The sequence below is a fragment of the Pseudophryne corroboree genome, unplaced genomic scaffold (assembly GCF_028390025.1).
Source record: "Pseudophryne corroboree isolate aPseCor3 unplaced genomic scaffold, aPseCor3.hap2 scaffold_599, whole genome shotgun sequence".
Taxonomy (NCBI): domain Eukaryota; kingdom Metazoa; phylum Chordata; class Amphibia; order Anura; family Myobatrachidae; genus Pseudophryne; species Pseudophryne corroboree.
In genome coordinates, this window is record NW_026970197.1 from 43297 (window position 1) to 66604 (window position 23308).

The following is a 23308-nucleotide window of genomic DNA, read 5'->3' on the forward strand; positions in this document are numbered from 1 at the left end:
AGTAACTTAATGTTTGCCCAGTAGTATTGCTGTATGTAATTTGCGAATTATGTGCCCCCCCCCCCCTCTTTTCAACCCTCTTGTCTAACGTGGTATAAGCAGGGTAGAGTCCGGGGAGCTTCCTCTCAGCGGTGCTTTGGAGAAAAAATGGCGCTGGTGAGTGCTGAGGGAGAAGCCCCACCCCCTCGGAGGCGGGCTTCTGTCCAGCTTAAACTGTAAAATTGGTGGGGGCTCATACATATATACAGTGCCCAGCTGTATATATGTTATATTTTTGCGAAAGAGGTTTATATTGCTGCCCAGGGCGCCCCCCCTGTGCCCTGCACCCTTACAGTGACCGGAGTATGTGAGGTGTATGGGAGCAAAGGCACACAGCTGCAGTGCTGTGCGTTACCTCAGTGAAGATCATGGAGTCTTCTGCCGCCTCTGAAGTCTTCTTTTCTTCTCATACTCACCCGGCTTCTATCTTCCGGCTCTGCGAGGGGGACGGAGGCGCGGCTCTGGGACGGACGGCGAGGGTGAGATCCTGCGTACCAATCCCTCTGGAGCTAAAGGTGTCCAGTAGCCTAAGAAGCAGGACCTTGCAACTCAGAGAGTAGGGCTGCTTCTCTCCCCTCAGTCCCTCGATGAGGGAGTCTGTTGCCAGCAGTGCTCCCTGAAAATTAAAAACCTAACAAAATACTTTCTGTCAGAAAGCTCAGGAGAGCTCCTGAAAAGCACCCAGTCTCCACTGGGCACAGTATCAAACTGAGGTCTGGAGGAGGGGCATAGAGGGAGGAGCCAGTGCACACCCAGAACTAAAGTCTTTCTTAAAGTGCCCATGTCTCCTGCGGAGCCCGTCTATCCCCATGGTCCTTACGGAGTCCCCAGCATCCTCTAGGACTTTAGAGAAAATAGGATTTTAATACCTACTGGTAAATCCTTTTCTCTTAGTCCGTAGAGGATGCTGGGCACCCGTCCCAGTGCGTACTGTGTCTGCAGTTATTAAATGGCGCTTAACTCCAGAACATTTATGTGGAGACAACTTTCCTGACTTGACCATCTTCCTTGGATGTTTTCCCCCTGTGTGACTGCTCCCCAGCCTCGGAGGGTTGCATCCGTGGTCCCTAGGATCTCGTCCTGGATCCCAAACCATCGCCCCTCTAGGTGGTGAGAACTGTGCAGCCACCAATGGAGTGAGATTCTGGTCTTGGAAGACAGGATTATCCTCCGGTGCATGTGTAGGTGGGATCCGGACCACTTGTCCAACAGGTCCCACTGGAACACTCTGGCATGGAGCCTGCCAAACTGAATGGCCTCGTAGGCCGCAACCATCTTCCCCAGCAACCGAATGCATTGATGGATTAACACTCTTGCTGGTTTCAGAATTTGTTTGACCAGACTCTGGATCTCCAGAGCCATTCCACTAGAAGAAAACCTCTTCTGTGTCCAGTATCACTCCCAAAAACAACAACCGCGTCATTAGGACCAACTGCGATTTTGGCAAGTTTAGGAGCCAACCATGTTGTTAAAGAACTGTCAGGGAGAGTAGATGTTTTGCACCAACTGGTACCTGGATCTCGCCTTTATCAGGAGATCATCCAAGTACGGGATAATTGTGACTCCTTGCTTGCGAAGGAGAACCATCATTTCCGCCATCACCCTGGTCTAAACGGCAACGTCTGAAATTGGTAATGACAATCCTGAATTGCAAACCTCAGGTAGCTTGATGCAGTGGCTAAATGGGAACATGTAAGTAGGCATCCTTTATGTCTACCAAAACCATGAAATCTCCTTTATCCCCCGGACTGGAGATCACTACCCTGAGAGATTCCATCTTGAAATTGAATTTCTTTAGGTAGAAATTAAGGGATTTCAGATTTAAGATTGGTCTGACTGAGCCGTCCGGCTTCGGGACCACGAAGAGGCTTGAATAAAAACCTTCTATCTGCTGACTAAGGCTGATTTGAACAATCGGTGAGGGGGAACTTCTTGAAACCCCAGTTTGTACCCTTTGGACACTATTTGTAAAACCCTCGAGTCCAGGTCCGAATGAATCCAGAACTGACTGAAGAGTTTTAGACGTGCCCCCCAGTGGCGGAACTAGCGAGCAGTGGGCCCATGTGCGACAAAATGGCTTGCCCCCCCCCCCCCCCCATCCCATCCCATCCAAGTCCACCCCCTCACCCCTGGAGAGGATCTGGTGAGGGGGGCCTGCTCAGGGAAGTGGATACCTAGCAACAGTGCCGTAACTAGACATTTTAGCAGTGTGTGCAAGAAACGGCATTGGAGCCCCACCCCTGCATGCAAAACAGGGGCAGTGCGCGCCGTAGGCGCGCGCAAAAAAACATAGTGGCGTGGCTTCGTGGTTAAGGGGTGTGGCCACAAAATAATACCAATTCATAAAACGGTGCACAGTAGTCTCCATTATTCAAATTACGCCGCACAGTAGCACCACTACACTAGGTAGAGACCCTTTTACACCTTACGGCGGACAGATTCCTCTTTTTACACATTACAGCAGACAGCGTCCTCTTTTTACACATTACAGCAGACAGCGTCCCCTTTTTACACATTACGGCAGACAGCATCCCCCTTTTTTACACAACGGCAGACAGCGTGCCCTTGTTACACATAGCGGCAGACAGCGTACATTTTTTTCACATAACGGCAGACAGCCTGCCCTTGTTAAACATAGCGGCAGACAGCGTACACTTTTTACACATAACGGCAGACAGCCTGCCCTTGTTAAACATAGCGGCAGACAGCGTACACTTTTTTCACATAACAGCAGTCAGCCTGCCCTTGTTACACATAATGGCAGACATCGTACACTTTTTACACATTACAGCAGACAGCTTGCCCTTGTTACACATTACAGCAGACAGCTTGCCCTTGTTACACATTATGGCAGACAGCGTGCCCTTGTTACACATTACGGCAGACAGCATCCCCCTTGTTACACATTACGGCAGGCAGATTCCCCCTTGTTACACATTGCGGCAAGCAGATTCCCCCTTTTTACACATTGCGGCAAGCAGCTTCCCCCTTTTTACACATTGCGGCAGGCAGATTCCCCCTTTTTACACATTGCGGCAGGCAGTCCCCCTTTTTACACATAGCTGCAGCCAGATTCCCCCTTTTTACACATAGCGGCAGGCAGATTCCCCCTTTTTACACATTGCGGCAGGCAGTCCCCCTTTTTACACATAGCTGCAGGCAGATTCCCCCTTTTAACACATAGCTGCAGGCAGATTCCCCCCTTTTACACATAGCTGCAGGCAGATTCCCCCTTTTTACACATAGCGGCAGGCAGATTCCCCCTTTTTACACATAGCGGCAGGCAGATTCCCCCTTTTTACACATAGCGGCAGGCAGATTCCCCCTTTTTACACATAGCGGCAGGCAGTCCCAACAAAGAAAGAAAGAGACGAAAGAAAGAAAGAAAGAAAGAAAGAAAGAAAGAAAGAAAGAAAGAAAGAAAGAAAGAAAGAAAGAAAGAAAGAAAGAAGAATTATACTTACCCTCTCCGCTGGCTCAGGCTCCTCGTGCAGCTTGACGATTCCCGGGCAGTAGAGAAGGAGGAGGAGGGAGGTGGAGGAGGGAGCCGCAGCAGCGCTGTGTTATTGGTGGAGGCGCTGCAGCTGCTGCCCCTCTGCTTCACTATAGGCTGTTCTCGGAAGACAGCCTATAGTGAAGCAGAGGGGCAGCAGCAGCGCCTCCACCAGTAACAAAGCGCTACTGCGGCTCCTTCCTTCACCTCCCTCCTCCTCCTCCTCCCCCCCGTGCCGCTGCTCCTCTCATCTCCAAGCGACCCTCCTCCCTCTTCGTGTGTTACAGAGGCGGCAGCGTGTCTGGTGCTGCGGCTGCTGCCCATAGTGCCCTGGCCTGATCTGTTCGTTACGACGGGCGGGCGGCGGGAGTCGCAGGACGCAGACCCGACGGGAGCGCTGGTGTGCGGCTGCGGCATGATACAATGAGTCATTGTGACTCATTGTAATGCCGGCGGCTGTGGGCCCTTGAGTGCGGCGGGGCCCCAGTGCAATGCACTGCCTGCCCTGCCAGTAGTTCCGCCCCTGGTGTGGGCTCCTGCAGGAGAGCCCCAGCGTCATGCAGTGGATTTGGCAGAAGCAGAGGACTTTGCTCCTGCGATCTTGAAGAGGCTTCTTGGAGTCAGCATCAGCATTCCCTTGGTGAATCCACAATGCCCTCCTATCCGAGACTGCCATGAAATTGGCCCGTGAGCACTTGTGCCCGGTGTAGGATTTTTAAATATGTGTAGTTTACTGTATGCAAGGGTTTAAAACCATTTAGGAACTGAGATCTAAGGTGTATTACATGTAGTTTAAAAAAAACAAAAAAGGTTTATTTTATGGCAGTAGTTTCCAAACTGGGGTTCTTGCACTGGTAGCATAGTTTGGTGGTCCAGGACCAATTAAAATTATTTCTCTAACGTCCTAAGTGGATGCTGGGGACTCCGTAAGGACCATGGGGAATAGCGGCTCCGCAGGAGACTGGGCACATCTAAAGAAAGCTTTAGGACTAACTGGTGTGCACTGGCTCCTCCCCCTATGACCCTCCTCCAAGCCTCAGTTAGATTTCTGTGCCCGACGAGAAGGGTGCACACTAGGGGCTCTCCTGAGCTTCTTAGTGAAAGTTTTAGTTTAGGTTTGTTATTTTCAGTGAGACCTGCTGGCAACAGGCTCACTGCATCGAGGGACTAAGGGGAGAAGAAGCGAACTCACCTGCGTGCAGAGTGGATTGGGCTTCTTGGCTACTGGACATTAGCTCCAGAGGGACGATCACAGGCCCAGCCTGGATGGGTCCCGGAGCCGCGCCGCCGGCCCCCTTACAGAGCCAGAAGAGCGAAGAGGTCCGGAAAAATCGGCGGCAGAAGACGTTCCTGTCTTCAATAAGGTAGCGCACAGCACTGCAGCTGTGCGCCATTGCTCTCAGCACACTTCATACTCCGGTCACTGAGGGTGCAGGGCGCTGGCGCCCTGAGACGCAATAAAACACGATAAAAATACCTTACATGGCAAAAAATACATCACATATAGCTCCTGGGCTATATGGATGCATTTAACCCCTGCCAGAATATACAGAAAAACGGGAGATAAGGCCGCCGAAAAGGGGGCGGAGCCTATCTCCTCAGCACACTGGCGCCATTTTCCCTCACAGCTCAGTTGGAGGGAAGCTCCCTGGCTCTTCCCTGCAGTCACTACACTACAGAAAGGGTTAAAAAAAGAGAGGGGGGCACTAATTAGGCTCAGTATTAAAACATACAGCAGCTATAAGGGGAAAAACACTTATATAAGGTTATCCCTGTATATATATATAGCGCTCTGGTGTGTGCTGGCATACTCTCCCTCTGTCTCCCCAAAGGGCTAGTGGGGTCCTGTCCTCTATCAGAGCATTCCCTGTGTGTGTGATGTGTGTCGGTACGTTTGTGTCGACATGTATGAGGAGAAAAATTATGTGGAGACGGAGCAGAGTGTCTGTAACAGTGATGTCACCACCTAGGGGGTCGACACCTGAGTGGATGTACTGTTGAAAATTACGTGACAGTGTCAGCTCTGTATAAAAAAAAACAGTGGCTGACATGAGACAGCCGGCTACTCAGCTTGTGCCTGTCCAGACGTCTCATAGGCCGTCAGGGGCTCTAAAGCGCCCGTTACCTCAGATGGCAGATACAGACGCCGACACGGATACTGACTCCTGTGTCGACGGTGAAGAGACAACCGTGATTTCCAGTAGGGCCACACGTTACATGATTGAGACAATGGAAAATGTTTTATACATTTCTGATAATACGAGTACCACCAAAAAGGGGTATTATGTTCGGTGAGGGAAAAACTACCTGTAGTTTTCCTGAATCTGAGAAATAAAATGAGGTGTGTGATGATGCGTGGGTTTCCCCCCGATAACAATTGATAATTTCTTAAAAAGTATTGGCTGTATACCCTTTCCCGCCAGAGGTTAGGGTGCGTTGGGAAACACCCCCTAGGGGGGATAAGGCGCTCACACGCTTGTAAGAACAAGGGCTCTACCCTCTCATGAGATGGCCGCCCTTAATGATCCTGCTGATAGAAAGCAGGAGGGTATCCAAAAATGTATTCACACACATACTGGTGTTATACTGCGACCAGCAATCGCCTCAGCCTGGAGGTGCAGTGCTGGGTTGGCATGGTCGGATTCCCTGACTGGAAATATTGATATCCTAGATAAGGATAGTATATTATTGCCTATAGAGCATTTAAAAGATGCATTTCTATATATGCATGATGCACAGCGGAATATTTGCCGACTGGCATCAAGTATAAGTGCGTTGTCCAATTCTACCAGTAAAATGGTCAGGTGATGCGGATTCCAAACGGCATTTGGAAGTATTGCCTTTGAAAGGGGACATTTGGGGTCGGTCTTTTAGACATGGTGGCCACGGCAACAACTGGGAAATCCACGTTTGTACCCCAGGTCGCCTCTCAAAATAAGACGCCGTATTATCAGGCGCAGTCCTTTGTTGGCAAGCGGACAAAAGGTTCCTCTTTTCTGCTCGTGACAGAGGGAGAGGAAAAGGCTGAAGAGATTAGCCAGTTCCCAGGAACAGAAACCCTTTCCCGCCTCTGCCAAGCCCTCAGTATGACGCTAGGGCCTTACAAGCTCAGGCACGGTGGGGGCCCGTTCTCAATGAATTTCAGTGCGCAGTGGGCTCACTCGCAAGTAGACCCCTGGATCCTTCAGGTAATATCTCAAGGGTACATATTGGAATTCGAGACGTCTCCCCCTCGCCGTTTCCAAAAGTCGGCTTTACCGACGTCTCCCTCTGACAGGGAGGCAGTTTTGGAAGCCATTCACAAGCTGTATTCCCAGCAGGTGATAATCAAGGTACCCCTCCTGCAACAGGGAACGGGGTATTATTCCACACTATTGTGGTACCGAAGCCAGACGGCTCGGTGAGACCGATTCTAAATCTAAAATCTAAAATCTTTGAACACTTACATACAGAGGTTCAAATTCAAGATTGAGTCACTCAGAGCAGTGATTGCGAACCTGGAAGAAGGGGACTACATGATGTCTCGGGACATCAAGGATGCTTACCTTCATGTCAAAATTTACCCTTCTCACCAAGGGTACCTCAGGTTATGGTACAGAACTGTCACTATCAGTTCAGACGCTGCTGTAGGGATGGTCCACGGCACCCCGGGTCTTTACCAAGGTAATGGCCGAAATGATATCCCTTCGAAGGAAGGGAATTTTAGTTATCCCTTACTTGGACGATTCCCTGATAAGGGTAAGATCCAGGGAACAGTTGGAAGTCGGTGTAGCACTATCTCAGGTAGTGTTGCGGCAGCACGATTGGATTCTCAATATTCCAAAATCGCAGCTGGTTCCGACGACTTGTCTTCTGTTTCCTAGGGATGTTCCTGGACACAGTCCAGAAAAAAGGTGTTTCTCCCGGAAGAGAAAGCCAGGGAGTTATCCGAGCTAGTCAGGAACCTCCTAAAACCGAACCAAGTCTCAGTGCATCAATGCACAAGGGTTCTGGGTAAAAATGGTGGCTTCCTACGAAGCAATCCCATTCGTTAGATTCCACGCAAGAACTTTCCAGTGGAACCTACTGGAAAAATGGTCCGGGTCGCATTTTCAGATGCATCAGCGGATAACCCTGTCACCAAGGACAAGGGTATCCATCCTGTGGTGGTTGCAGAGTGCTCATCTTCTAGAGGGCCGCAGATTCGGCATTCAGGACTGGGTCCTGGTGACCACGGATGCCAGCCTGCGAGGCTGGGGAGCAGTCACACAGGGAAGGAATATCCAGGGCTTAGGGTCAAGCCTGGATACATCACTTCACATAAATATCCTGAAGCTAAGGGCCATTTACAATGCTCTAAGCTTAGCAAGACCTCTGCTTCAAGGTCAGCCGGTGTTGATCCAGTCGGACAACATCATGGCAGTCACCCACGTAAACAGACAGGGTGGCACAAGAAGCAGGAGGGCAATGGCAGAAGCTGCAGGGATTCTTCGCTGGGCGGAAAATCATGTGATAGCACTGTCAACAGTATTCATTCCGGGAGTGGACAACTGGGAAGCAGACTTCCTCAGCACGACCTCCACCCGGAAGAGTGGGGACTTCACCCAGAAGTCGTCCACATGATTAAAAAACTCGACAGGTATTGCGCCAGGTCAAGAGACCCTCAGGCAATAGTTGTAGACGCTCTGGTAACACCGTGGGTGTACCAGTCAGTGTATGTGTTCCCTCCTCTGCCTCTCATACCCAAGGTACTGAGATTGATAAGATGGAGAGGAGAAAGCACTATATTCGCGGCTCCGGATTGGCCAAGAAGGACTTGGTAACCGGAACTTCAAGAGATGCTCACGGAGGATCCGTGGCCTCTACCTCTAAGAAGGGACCTGCTCCAGCAAGGACCCTGTCTGTTCCAAGACTTACCGCGGCTGCGTTTGACGGCATGCCGGTTGAACACCGGATCCTGAAGGAAAAAAGGCATTCCGGATGAAGTCATCCATATCCTGATCTAAAGCCAGGAAGGATGTAACCGCAAAAACATTATCACCGCAATTGGCGAAAATATGTTGCGTAGTGCGAGGCCAGTAAGGCCCGACGGAGGAAATTCAACTGGGTCGATTCCTACATTTCCTGCAAACAGGAGTGTCTATGGGCCTGAAATTGGGGTCCATTAAGGTTCAGATTTCGGCCCTGTCAATTTTCTTCCAAAAAAGAACTAGCTTCAGTCCCTGAAGTTTAGACGTTTGTAAAAGGGGTACTGCATATACAGCCTCCTTTTGTGCCTACAGTGGCAATTTGGGATCTCAATGTAGTTTGGGTTCCAAAAGTCACATTGGTTTGAACCACTTAAATCTGTGGAGTTAAAATATCTCACATGGAAAGTGGTCATGCTGTTGGCCCTGGCCTGGGCCAGGCGCGTGTCAGAATTGGCGGCTTTATCCTGTAAAAGCCCTTATCTGATTTTCCATTCGGACAGGGCGGAATTGAGGACTCGTCCTCAGTTTCTCCCTAAGGTGGTTCCAGCGTTTTCACCTGAACCAACCTATTGTGGTGCCTGCGGCTACTAGGGACTTGGAGGAATCCAAGTTGCTGGATGTTGTCAGGGCCCTGAAAATATGTTTCCAGGACGGCTGGAGTCAGGAAATCTGACTCGCTGTTTCTCCTGTATGCACCCAACAAGCTGGGTGCTCCTGCTTCTAAGCAGACTATTGCTCGTTGGATTTGTAGTATAATTCAGCTTGCACATTCTGTGGCAGGCCTGCCACAGCTAAAATCTGTAAAAGCCCGTTCCACAAGGAAAGTGGGCTCATCTTGGGCGGCTGCCCGATGGGTCTCGGCTTTACAACTTTGCCGAGCAGCTACTTGGTCAGGGGCAAACACGTTTGCTAAATTCTACAAATTTGATACCCTGGCTGAGGAGGACCTGGAGTTCTCTCATTCGGTGCTGCAGAGTCATCCGCACTCTCCCGCCCGTTTGGGAGCTTTGGTATAATCCCCATGGTCCTTACGGAGTCCCCAGCATCCACTTAGGACGTTAGAGAAAATAAGAATTTACTTACCGATAATTCTATTTCTCATAGTCCGTAGTGGATGCTGGGCGCCCATCCCAAGTGCGGATTGTCTGCAATACTTGTACATAGTTATTGTTACAAAAATCGGGTTATTATTGTTGGGAGCCATCTTTTCAGAGGCTCCTTTTGTTATCATACTGTTAACTGGGTTCAGATCACAAGTTATACGGTGTGATTGGTGTGGCTGGTATGAGTCTTACCCGGGATTCAAAATCCTTCCTTATTGTGTACGCTCGTCCAGGCACAGTATCCTAACTGAGGCTTGGAGGAGGGTCATAGGGGGAGGAGCCAGTGCACACCAGTTAGTCCTAAAGCTTTCTTTAGATGTGCCCAGTCTCCTGCGGAGCCGCTATTCCCCATGGTCCTTACGGAGTCCCCGGCATCCACTACGGACTATGAGAAATAGAATTATCGGTAAGTAAATTCTTATTTTATACTTTATTAAATTGGCAAAACCATTCCCTCACAACATAACTGAACCTGAGGATGACATGCTATAAACACAATTTACTTAATTTTATATTTTTTTCTGAATTTCTCAATAAAAACAACTTTGGCCTAGGGGTGCCGTGAAACAAATTTTGATACTATTTATTTATATAGTGCTCTTTCTCCAACAGGACTCAAGGCGCTTGAGATATGGCTTCTGGAACTGAACACAGGATTCTAAATGTGGCTGTACCAAGGACCTATACAGTGGCATTACAGGTTGAGTATCCCTTATCCAAAATGCTTGGGACCAGAGGAATTTTGGATATCGGATTTTTCTGTATTTTGGAATAATTGCATACCATAACGAGATATTATGGTGATGGGACCTAAATCTAAGCACAGAATGCATTTATGTTTCATATATACCATATACACACAGCCTGAAGGTCATTTTAGCCAATATTTTTTATAACTTTGTGCATTAAACAAAGTGTGTGTACATTCACAGAATTCATTTATGTGTCATATACACCTTATACACACAGTCTGAAGTTCATTTAATACAATATTTTTAATAACTTGGAGTATTAAACAAAGTTTGTGTACACTGAGCCATCAAAAAACAAAGGTTTCACTATCTCAGTCTCACTCAAAAAAGTCCGTATTTCGGAATATTCCGTATTTCGGAATTTTTGGATATGGGATACTCAACCTGTATTACTTTTTTCTGCTACTGGTTCTTTACCTATGCAAACAAGCATCTGACTTGCCTTTCCTATTGCTTTGTTACATTGCTCACCTGAAATAGTAATACTTAGATAGCTTTCCTCTTGCCATTATAATGCCCTTAATATTATAGTTAGCCTTTGTATTTTTGAGACGTGTATGATTTTGCATTTTTTGGCATTAAATGTTGCCATGTTCTTGACCATTCCTCTAGTCCAGGGGCGGAACTGCCAGAGACAACGGAGTCAGTTGCCGCCGGGCTCCAGCCCTAAAGGGGCATCCTCCATTGCCCTCCGGCTGTTACGTGCCCTTCCTACTAAATAGACAAAGGCGCTACCAGCAGGGTCTCGCAGTTTGTACATTCCATGCCGTAACACCCTTCTTTCCACCTTTTTCAAGACCCAGCCCAGCAGCCTCGCCGCTGCCACCACCGCTAGCTGCAGCACTGCCAGCGGTGGGGTGCCCCTGCTTCTTCTCACACCACAGATAGCTGGGCAGCACTGCAACTGCCTGCCTGATTGCTCCGCCCCCTTCCGGCTCCCAAGCACCTCTGCTGCCCAGTGATCCAGGAGCCTGCTGCTAGGAAGAAGTGGCCGAGCTTCAGTAAGCGAGTCTGGACACTGGCGGAGGAAGCCATGATAACCAGATAATGGGGAGTGGAGAGCCAGTTCCAAGGTAATACTTTATACAGCTGGTTGAGATCCTGGTCGGTGGATATGGATTCCAAGAAAACCCTGGAGGTGCTTCCTTTCAAGGGAGACACTCTCTTTGGAGAAGACCTCAATAAGATTGTAGCTGATCTGGCTACTGCTAAAACAGCTTGCCAACCTAGTATGACTCCTACCACGCAGAAGGCTAAAAGTACTTTCCCTTGGCCCTTTCATCCTCAAGGTAAAGCGTACCCAAGGTCAGGCATACCCAAAGCAAGCTCATGCTTCCAGACCTGCCAAGCCCAGACTGAAGCAAGCCTGGGCTGCCCATCAGCCTGCTTCCAAAACGGACAAGCCTGCCGCATGACGGTGCAGGCCTCCCTCCGGGGGATCCCAGGGTGGGGGGCCCGACTTCTAGGTTTGGCATAATTCTAAGCTAGAGAATTCTGTTTGGAGCTCACCTTGTACTTTGTGAAGAAATAATCAGCATTGTGGCTGAGCAGATACATGTAGTGTGTGGCTGCAAACTGCATGGATCTGCTGCGTTGTAATGCTGATACTTTTTTTTTCAAAGTACCAATAGCTTCATATAATGTTCACAATTTTTATGCAGGATCAAATAGCTCAATAGGTAGGGTGTTTGATTAGAATTCAACAGGTTATAGGTTTGAATCCTGGGTATGGTAGTTTGAGATGTGTTATTTAATAAAGTATGTTGTTCTGACTGCCGGCATCCTATCACCTGGGATATCATACTAAATAAATGGAGTTGATCAATTTTTTTTTTATTTTTTTTTAAACTAGGGACAATTTCCAGATACTTTTCTTTATAACTGAGATTGCCCCCTGGAACTTCACATCAGTTGACAACTATGCATGAGTGGGCAGTGCTTGCTCTGGATCTGCCCACCCATTTATGTGCCGTCATAAAAGAAAGCACAACTGACAGTTATCCTGGGCGTACACTACACAATTATCTGTCAGGCTATCTATCCAGTCTGGATGGATGGAATGAAAATCTGGTAATGTATAGGAGCAAATGTCAATTAACCAGTTGCTCCCAAACACTAGAAAAGTGGTCAAAAATGGTCATTACACAAATTGGTTAAACCCAAAATTTAACCAATTTGTTTAGGGGACCATTTTTGTCCATTTTCTAGTGTTTGAGAGTAAATCGTTGATGGTCATTTGCTCACATAGATAACCGGATTTCTTTTCCAACCAGCCAGTGTTGGAGATATGGCTTGCCAGATTACATAATGCATACCAGAGCCATAACTAGACTTTTTGGTGCCCTGTGACAGATAATTATATGCCCCCCCCCCTCCCCATTTTTGCAATATGGACAAAAGGCGCATGCCTTGTGGGGAAGGGGCATAACAAGATTGGTCTCAGAGAAAGCACATGAGATATGAAGATATATCTAGTATACTTGACACTCAATGGTTTGTGGTATTGCCGGGGTGCCTTCCTTAAATGCATATACAGTCACACATGGCGTGTTTGTGCAAATGGCATATCAGCAGTCAGCACTAACTGGTGACATGCCATTTGTACAAGTAAGCCATGTGTGACTAATATATAAACATACTTTATTAAATAACACCTCAAACTATCATACCCAGGATTCAAACCTATAACCTGTTGAATTCTAATCAAATACCCTACCCATTGAGCTACTTGATCCTGCATCTATTCTAACCTCCAAAAACAGATTCAGTTGCATTTTCCAGCGTGTTTTGTTTGCGCCTTTGCAAATGTCTTACATCGACAAACTTATTTAGTACTATTTTGCAAATAGGGTTACATTGTCGCAACATTGTGTTCCCTAATTGCTTGATTTTTTTAAATGCAACAATTGATAAAGACACCTGATAATTGCTCTGTGGAGTCTTATTTTGTGTCTACTTCTTATCTACATTTAATTCCCTACCTCTAATCAAGGCATTTTTAAATGCTGGGGGCTGCCAGGACGTGAGGCCTACCTAGACTTTAGATCTGAATTTGAATGTACTTGTGAACTAACTTAATTTCCTACTTCTAAATTCATTCCTAAATTCACTACTTACATTAATCCTGTAGTTGGGCATTTTGAGCCTTCAATTGTGGGCATTGTTTTGTGTCCAGACCAGCAGCTGGTGGTGTGCATTTGCTGGAAAGGCATCGAAGACCTCCGATATGCTGCATCTCCTGATGTGTGTCTCCCTCAAGTGGCTGTCAGCAAATGCATGCTAGACCCCCCATTCCAAGCTGATTGTGACATCACGGAACATGCATCATAGAACAGGCATGCTAGAATAGGGGTCTTCAACCTGCGACCCTCCAGCTGCTGTGGAACTACACATCCCAGCATGCCCTGCCTCAGTTTTAGCATACCTTAATAGCAAAACTGTGGCAGGGCATGCTGGGATGTGTAGTTTCACAGCAGCTGGAGGGCCACAGGATGAAGACCCATGTGCTAGAGCCAAGCCGCAGGTACATTGAATGCTAGCAAGCTGAATATTTAAATCCTTTTTGTTCCGCAGCATTCCAATGTGGAAGAGTCCATGGAACCAGAGATCCTTCCATTGAGAAGGACATGCTGCCTGGATGACTACACTGTGCAAATTAAATCACGGAGCCAGTTGGTTTGTGGGTGGCTCTGGTGACTGGGTGGTTGGGTGGGTGGTGTGTCGGAGGTGGAGCACATGCAAATGATTGTGTATCATCCAGCTAGTGAGAGAGAAAACTCATGCAGGAGTGTGCCTGCTTGTCAGTGGGTTATGCACCTTGCCAGACGTCAAATCTACATAGAGCAGCTGGAGGGGACAAGAGCAGGTTTGCAAAATATAGATAGAAGAGCATATATGCTGGCGCATTCTCCATGATTGTGTCAGCTTATGTTTTGGTGCACTGCACTTTCCTTCACTAAGTTTTAGCCATTTTGGTTAAACGCAAGTGTAGTTGCTTCTCGCCCTTTTGGCTGTGATCTTGTATCGTGGTTGAAGAGTCTGCTGGAGGGATTGTTTTCTTCATTGGCGAGAGACTGAAGATATTCCAGGATGGAAGGCTTGGGAACACTATCCGTTTTTCAGTTGTGGAAGAGTTGAAAGACCGGATTGGACTACATTCTATAGTAAAGGATATCTTTGTATTTATTAATCCTCCCTTTATATGTGTCTGTCTTTCAATAAAGCTTCGGGCTTGTGATTCCCTCACCCTCTTACACTCCACACCCATAGCCTTATTAACTGTTGTATTATTGTATTGTTTAAATGTATAGTGCAGTTCATGATTTATAGTGTAGGCTGGCCTGTGCTGTAGTTCTTGAACTGTACTATACCGACAGCATTTGTATTGTGTTTTGGCTGTGCTGCAACACGGTACTTATGTGTGTAATGTTTATGTATGTTTTTTTGCTTCTTTATGTCAATAAAGACTGCTTTTTCAATCCAATATCTGAAAACAATCAATGTTTATCTTTGATGGCAATAGAAGTGGTATGATATTTGCTGCTTTTGAAAGGCAATATCTGATATGTCCCCTATCTGGGAACCATATATTAAATGGCTTTTCAGAAAAGGGAGAAGGGAGAAGAGCTTTCAGTACTTGTAGGACCGATGCTCATTTCCTATTCTAGCCTCCAAAAACAGATTCAGTTGCATTTTCCAGCGTGTTTTGGATGCGCCATTGCAAATGTCTTACATCGACAAACTTATTTAGTACTATTTTGCAAATAGGGTTACATTGTTGCAACATTGTGTTCCCTAATTGCTTGATTTTTTAAATGCAACAATTGATAAAGACACCTGATAACTGCTCTGTGGAGTCTTATTTTGTGTCTACTTCTTATCTACATTTAATTCTCTACCTCTAATCAAGGCATTTTTAAATGCTGGGGGCTGCCAGGACGTGAGGCCTACCTAGACTTTAGATCTGAATTTGAATGTACTTGTGAACTAACTTAATTTCCTACTTCTAAATTCATTCCTAAATTCACTACTTACATGAATCCTGTAGTTGGGCATTTTGGGACTTAGATTGTGGGCATTGTTTTGTGTCCAGACCAGCAGCAGGTGGTGTGCATTTGCTGGAAAGGCATCGAAGACCTCCGATATGCTGCATCTCCTGATGTGTGTCTCCCTCAAGTGTCTGTCAGCAAATGCCTGCTAGACACCCCATTCCAAGCTGATTGTGACATCACGGTACATGCATCATAGAACAGGCATGCTAGAACATGGGTCTTCAACCTGCGACCCTCCAGCTGCTGTGGAACTACACATCCCAGCATGCCCTGCCTCAGTTTTAGCATACCTTAATAGCAAAACTGTGGCAGGGCATGCTGGGATGTGTAGTTTCACAGCAGCTGGAGGGCCACAGGATGAAGACCCATGTGCTAGAGCCAAGCCGCAGGTACATTGAATGCTAGCAAGCTGAATATTTAAATCCTTTTTGTTCCGCAGCATTCCAATGTGGAAGAGTCCATGGAACCAGAGATCCTTCCATTGAGAAGGACATGCTGCCTGGATGACTACACTGTGCAAATTAAATCACGGAGCCAGTTGGTTTGTGGGTGGCTCTGGTGACTGGGTGGTTGGGTGGGTGGTGTGTCGGAGGTGGAGCACATGCAAATGATTGTGTATCATCCAGCTAGTGAGAGAGAAAACTCATGCAGGAGTGTGCCTGCTTGTCAGTGGGTTATGCACCTTGCCAGACGTCAAATCTACATAGAGCAGCTGGAGGGGACAAGAGCAGGTTTGCAAAATATAGATAGAAGAGCATATATGCTGGCACATTCTCCATGATTGTGTCAGCTTATGTTTTGGTGCACTGCACTTTCCTCCACTAAGTTTTAGCCATTTTTGTTAAGCTCAAGTATAGTTGCTTCTCGGCCCTTTGGCTGTGATCTTGTATCGTGGTTGAAGGGTCTGCTGGAGGGAGGGATTGTTTTCTTCATTGGCGAAAGACCAAAGATATTCCAGGATGGAAGGCTTGGGAACACTATCCGTTTTTCAGTTGTGGAAGAGCACAGAGGTCGGATTGGACTACATTCTATAGTAAAGGATACCTTTCTATTTATTGCCCCTCCCCATATATGTGTCTGTGTTACAATAAAGCTTCGGTCTTGTGATTCCCTCACCCTCTTACACTCCACACACATAGCCTTATTAACTGTTGTATTATTGTATAGTTTAAATGTATAGTGCAGTTCATGATTTATAGTGTAGGCTGGCCTGTGCTGTAGTTCTTGAACTGTACTATACCGACAGCATTTGTATTGTGTTTTGGCTGTGCTGCAACACAGTACTTATGTGTGTAATGTTTATGTATGTTTTTTTGCTTCTTTATGTCAATAAAGACTGCTTTTTCAATCCAATATCTGAAAACAATCAATGTTTATCTTTGATGGCAATAGAAGTGGTATGATATTTGCTGCTTTTGAAAGGCAATATCTGATATGTCCCCTATCTGGGAACCATATATTAAATGGCTTTTCAGAAAAGGAAGATGGTAGAAGAGCTTTCAGTACTTGTTGGACCGATGCACATTTCCTATTCTAGCCTCCAAAAACAGATTCAGTTGCATTTTCCAGTGTGTTTTAAATGCGCCTTTGCAAATGTCTTACATCGACAAACTTATTTAGTACTATTTTGCAAATAGGGTTACATTGTTGCAACATTGTGTTCCCTAATTGCTTGATTTTTTAAATGCAACAATTGATAAAGACACATGATAACTGCTCTGTGGAGTCTTATTTTGCGTCTACTTCTTATCTACATTTAATTCCCTACCTCTAATCAAGGCATTTTTAAATGCTGGGGGCTGCCAGGACGTGAGGCCTACCTAGACTTTAGATCTGAATTTGAATGTACTTGTGAACTAACTTAATTTCCTACTTCTAAATTCATTCCTAAATTCACTACTTACATGAATCCTGTAGTTGGGCATTTTGGGACTTCGATTGTGGGCATTGTTTTGTGTCCAGACCAGCAGCAGGTGGTGTGCATTTGCTGGAAAGGCATCGAAGACCTCCGATATGCTGCATCTCCTGATGTGTGTCTACCTCAAGTGGCTGTCAGCAAATGCCTGCTAGATACCCCATTCCAAGCTGATTGTGACATCACGGTACATGCATCATAGAACAGGCATGCTAGAACATGGGTCTTCAACCTGCGACCCTCCAGCTGCTGTGGAACTACACATCCCAGCATGCCCTGCCTCAGTTTTAGCATACCTTAATAGCAAAACTGTGGCAGGGCATGCTGGGATGTGTAGTTTCACAGCAGCTGGAGGGCCACAGGATGAAGACCCATGTGCTAGAGCCAAGCCGCAGGTACATTGAATGCTAGCAAGCTGAATGTTTAAATCCTTTTTGTTCCGCAGCATTCCAATGCGGAAGATTCCATGGAACCAGAGATTATTCCATTGAGAAGGACATGCTGCCTGGATGACTGCACTGTGCAAATTAAGTCACGGAGCCAGTTGGCTTGTGGGTGGCTCTGGTGACTGGGTGGTTGGGTGGGCAGTGTGTCGGAGGTGGAGCACATGCAAATGAATGTGTATCATCCAGCTAGTGAGAGTGAAAACTCATGCAGGAGTGTGCCTGCTTGTCAGTGGGTTATGCACCTTGCCAGACGTCAAATCTACATGTTGCAGCTGGAGGGGACAAGAGCAGGTTTGTAAAATATAGATAGAAGAGCATATATGCTGGGCATTCTCCATGATTGTGTCAGCTTATGTTTTGGTGCACTGCACTTTCCTCCACTAAGTTTTAGCTATTTTGGTTAAACGCAAGTGTAGTTTCTTCTCGCCCTTTTGGCTGTGATCTTGTATCGTGGTTGAAGAGTCTGCTGGAGGGATTGTTTTCTTCATTGGCGAGAGACTGAAGATATTCCAGGATGGAAGGCTTGGGAACACTATCCGTTTTTGAGTTGTGGAAGAGTTGAAAGACCTGATTGGACTACATTCTATAGTAAAGGATATCTTTGTATTTATTAATCCTCCCTTTATATGTGTCTGTCTTTCAATAAAGCTTCGGGCTTGTGATTCCCTCACCCTCTTACACTCCACACCCATAGCCTTATTAACTGTTGTATTATTGTATTGTTTAAATGTATAGTGCAGTTCATGATTTATAGTGTAGGCTGGCCTGTGCTGTAGTTCTTGAACTGTACTATACCGACAGCATTTGTATTGTGTTTTATCTGTGCTACAACACAGTACTTATGTGTGTAATGTTTATGTATGTTTTTTTGCTTCTTTATGTCAATAAAGACTGCTCTTTCAATCCAATATCTGAAAACAATCAATGTTTATCTTTGATGGCAATAGAAGTGGTATGATATTTGCTGCTTTTGAAAGGCAATATCTGATATGTCCCCTATCTGGGAACCATATATTAAATGGCTTTTCAGAAAAGGGAGATGGTAGAAGAGCTTTCAGTACCTGTAGGACCGATGCACATTTCCTATTCTAGCCTCCAAAAACAGATTCAGTTGCATTTTCCAGCGTGTTTTGGATGCGCCTTTGCAAATGTCTTACATCGACAAACTTATTTAGTACTATTTTGCAAATAGGGTTACATTGTTGCAACATTGTGTTCCCTAATTGCTTGATTTTTTAAATGCAACAATTGATAAAGACACCTGATAACTGCTCTGTGGAGTCTTATTTTGTGTCTACTTTTTATCTACATTTAATTCTCTACCTCTAATCAAGGCATTTTTAAGTGCTGGGGGCTGCCAGGACGTGAGGCCTACCTAGACTTTAGATCTGAATTTGAATGTACTTGTGAACTAACTTAATTTCCTACTTCTAAATTCATTCCTAAATTCACTACTTACATGAATCCTGTAGTTTGGCATTTTGGGACTTCGATTGTGGGCATTGTTTTGTGTCCAGACCAGCAGCAGGTGGTGTGCATTTGCTGGAAAGGCATCGAAGACCTCCGATATGCTGCATCTCCTGATGTGTGTCTACCTCAAGTGGCTGTCAGCAAATGCCTGCTAGACACCCCATTCCAAGCTGATTGTGACATCACGGTACATGCATCATAGAACAGGCATGCTAGAACATGGGTCTTCAACCTGCGACCCTCCAGCTGCTGTGGAACTACACATCCCAGCATGCCCTGCCTCAGTTTTAGCATACCTTAATAGCAAAAATGTGGCAGGGCATGCTGGGATGTGTAGTTTCACAGCAGCTGGAGGGCCACAGGATGAAGACCAATGTGCTAAAGCCAAGCCGCAGGTACATTGAATGCTAGCAAGCTGAATATTTAAATCCTTTTTATTCCGCAGCATTCCAATGTGGAAGATTCCATGGAACCAGAGATCCTTCCATTGAGAAGGACATGCTGCCTGGATGACTACACTGTGCAAATTAAATCACGGAGCCAGTTGGCTTGTGGGTGGCTCTGTTCACTGGGTGGTTGGGTGGGTGGTGTGTCGGAGGTGGAGCACATGCAAATGATTGTGTATCATCCAGCTAGTGAGAGAGAAAACTCATGCAGGAGTGTGCCTGCTTGTCAGTGGGTTATGCACCTTTCCAGACGTCAAATCTACATGGAGCAGCTGGAGAGGACAAGAGCAGGTTTGCAAAATATAGACAGAAGAGCTCTCCAGCCTAGTTTGCTGTCTGTTTCCACTTCTCTTTTCTTGAGCCGCTCCCTTCTATGCCCTTGCGCACTATCCTGACTTCTCTCATCTGCTTACTTTGTGCCTTCCAACGCACAATGCGAACTACAGGTAGTGCTGCAGGGCCCACACCCTTTTACTTGCCATACAGAGCAGCTCTGGAGCTGTTACAGTGCCCAGCTTCTGCAAGAAATCAGCTTGAATGCTTCAGGGGCTGGGGCATAGCCAACATGAGCCCCACACCGAAGGAGGGTGGAGGTGTTTAATGCGAACTCGGGGTCATCCAAGCGCCGCAAAAGGCCGCCATGCCCTGCACGCCCCTTTTCTCTTTTCATATGCAGACTAGGGTTGAAGCCAACTTTGACCCACTGCTTGGATGACATCACCATATGCAAATCCATCTGCTGCAGGCCTTCCCCCAGGAATGCTTGCACTAGTTGTTGCTTTTGGTTTGTTGTTTGGGGGTGCTTCAGTATTAGGCAGCCTTCTGCCCTCCCATGTTCATCTGAAAATATGTGTTCTCCCTGCAGTTGTTGTCCCCAGATGAGAGTTCCCTTGTGCTGCCTCAGTTGAATCTTCTTTACTTGACAGAGATGTGCCTGAGCAGCGGCCCTCCCCAGCCCTATCCCAAATCATACTTATTTTGCATAGGAGATACCATGGTCATGAAGATTGTTCTCCCAGGGTGAGGTTCATTCATTGCATTCTGGGTATGCTGACCCCTGTGATTTCCCCAAATGTGGGAAACTTGACTGCATTATTTGTGGTAGTGGGGGACTGTGTTTGTGCTTTCCTCTGGTCAGCTCTGGTAAAAGTCAGATTTCTTTGTCTCAGATCTTCCTCTAGCCTTGTTCTTCTTTCGAGAGTTCCCTTGTGCTGCCTCAGTTGGATCTCCTTTACTTGACAGGGGGGTGCCCAAGCAGCGACCCTCCCCAGCTCTAGCCCAACTCCTACTTACCTGCCAGGTGAGATACTATGATCATGAAGGTGCTTCTCCCAGGGCAAGGCTCACCCATTGCACTCTGGGTGTGCTGCCCCTGTGATTTCCCCAAATGTGGGAAACTTGACTGCATAATTTGTGTTTCCACTGGTCGGCTTTCATATAATTCAGATCTCTTTGTCTCAGGTCTCTCTCCAGCCTAGTTTGCAGTCTGTTTCCACTTCTTTTTTTTTGAGCCCCTCCCTTCTATACCCTTGTGCACTATCCTGACTTCTCCTCCTGTCTGCTTACTTTGTGCCTTCCAATGCACAATGCAAACTACAGGTAGTGCTGCAGGGCCCACAAACTTTTACTTGCATTACAGAGCAGCTCTGGAGCTGTTACAGTGCCAAGCTGCTGCAAGAAATCAGCTTGAATGCTTCAGGGGCTGGGGCATTGCCAACATGAGCCCCACACCGAAGGAGGGTGGGGGTGTTTAATGCGAACTAAGGGTCATCCAAGCGCCGCAAAAGGCCGCCATTCCCTGCATACCCCTTTTCTCTTTTCATATGCAGATGAGGGTTCCAGCCAACTTTTGCCCACTGCTTGGATGACATCACTGTATGCAAATCCGTCTTCTGCAGACCTTCCCCCAGGAATGCTTGTACTAGTTGTTGCATTTGGTTTGTTGTTTGGGGGTGCTTCAGTATTAGGCAGCCTTCTGCCCTCCCATGTTCATCTGAAAATATGTGTTCTCCCTGCAGTTGTTGTCCCCAGATGAGAGTTCCCTTGTGCTGCCTCAGTTGAATCTCCTTTACTTGACAGAGATGTGCCTGAGCAGCGGCCCTCCCCAGCCCTATCCCAAATCATACTTATTTTGCATAGGAGATATCATGGTAATGAAGACTGTTATCCCAGGGTGAGGTTCATTCATTGCATTCTGGGTATGCTGACCCCTGTGATTTCCCCAAATGTGGGAAACTCGACTTCATTATTTGTGGTAGTGGGGGACTGTGTTTGTGCTTTCCTCTGGTCAGCTCTGGTAAAAGTCAGATTTCTTTGTCTCAGATCTTCCTCTAGCCTTGTTCTTCTTTCGAGAGTTCCCTTGTGCTGACTCAGTTGGATCTCCTTCACTTGACAGGGAAGTGCCCGAGCAGCGACCCTACCCAGCTCTAGCCCAACTCCTACTTACCTGCCAGGTGAGATACTATGATCATGAAGGTGCTTCTCCCAGGGCAAGGCTCACCCATTGCACTCTGGGTGTGCTGCTCTTGCGATTTCCCCAAATGTAAGAAACTTGACTGCATAATTTGTGTTTCCCCTGGTCGGCTCTCGTATAATTCAGATCTCTTTGTCTCAGGTCTCTCTCCAGCCTAGTTTGCTGTCTGTTTCCACTTCTCTTTTCTTGAGCCGCTCCCTTCTATGCCCTTGCGCACTATTATGACCTCTCCTGTCTGCTTACTTTGTGCCTTCCAACGTCAATGCAAACTACAGGTAGTGCTGCAGGGCCCTCACCCTTTTACATGCTTTACAGAGCAGCTCTGGAGCTGTTACAGTGCCCAGCTGCTGCAAGAAATCAGCTTGAATGCTTCAGGGGTTGGGGCATAGCCAACATGAGCCCCACACCGAAGGAGGGTGGAGGTGTTTAATGTGAATTAGGGGTCATCCAAGCGCCGCAAAAGGCCGCCATGCCCTGCACATCCCTTTTTTCTTTTCATATGCAGACGAGGGTTGAAGCCAACTTTGACCCACTGCTTGGATGACATCACCATATGCAAATCCATCTGCTGCAGGCCTTCCCCCAGGAATGCTTGCACTAGTTGTTGCATTTGGTTTGTTGTTTGGGGGTGCTTCAGTATTAGGCAGCCTTCTGCCCTCCCATGTTCATCTGAAAATATGTGTTCTCCCTCTTATACGACACCTGCAGCGCATTCATCATAAGTCAGTGACAAGTTCAAAAACTTTGGATGACAGCGGAAGCAGTCCACTGACCACTAAATCCCTTCCTCTTGTAACCAAGCTCCTGCAAACCACACCACCAACTCCCTCAGTGTCAATTTCCTCCTTAGACAGGAGAGCCAATAGTCCTGCAGGCCATGTCACTGGCAAGTCTGACGAGTCCTCTCCTGCCTGGGATTCCTCCGATGCATCCTTGAGTGTAACGCCTACTGCTGCTGGCGCTGCTGTTGTTGCTGCTGGGAGTCGATCGTCATCCCAGAGGGGAATTCGGAAGACCACTTGTACTACTTCCAGTAAGCAATTGACTGTCCAACAGTCCTTTGCGAGGAAGATGAAATATCACAGCAGTCATCCTGCTGCAAAGCGGATAACTCAGGTCTTGTCAGCCTGGGTGGTGAGAAACGTGGTTCCAGTATCCATCGTTAATTTAG

At 46.9% G+C, this 23308-nt stretch overlaps 4 non-coding genes across 4 annotated transcripts; all 4 read left to right on the top strand.

The window, feature by feature from the left end:
- Window positions 1-20633: 20633 nt before the first annotated feature.
- On the top strand, window positions 20634-20797 carry LOC135035363 (U1 spliceosomal RNA). Its single transcript, XR_010230407.1, has one exon. It is a non-coding gene; the product is annotated as a U1 spliceosomal RNA (small nuclear RNA).
- A 152-nt stretch (window positions 20798-20949) lies between these two features.
- Window positions 20950-21112, top strand: LOC135035402 (U1 spliceosomal RNA). The gene has a single exon (XR_010230444.1). It is a non-coding gene; the product is annotated as a U1 spliceosomal RNA (small nuclear RNA).
- Window positions 21113-21786: 674 nt separating this feature from the next.
- Window positions 21787-21950, top strand: LOC135035393 (U1 spliceosomal RNA). Its single transcript, XR_010230436.1, has one exon. It is a non-coding gene; the product is annotated as a U1 spliceosomal RNA (small nuclear RNA).
- Window positions 21951-22102: 152 nt separating this feature from the next.
- Window positions 22103-22265, top strand: LOC135035346 (U1 spliceosomal RNA). Its single transcript, XR_010230397.1, has one exon. It is a non-coding gene; the product is annotated as a U1 spliceosomal RNA (small nuclear RNA).
- Window positions 22266-23308: the final 1043 nt, after the last annotated feature.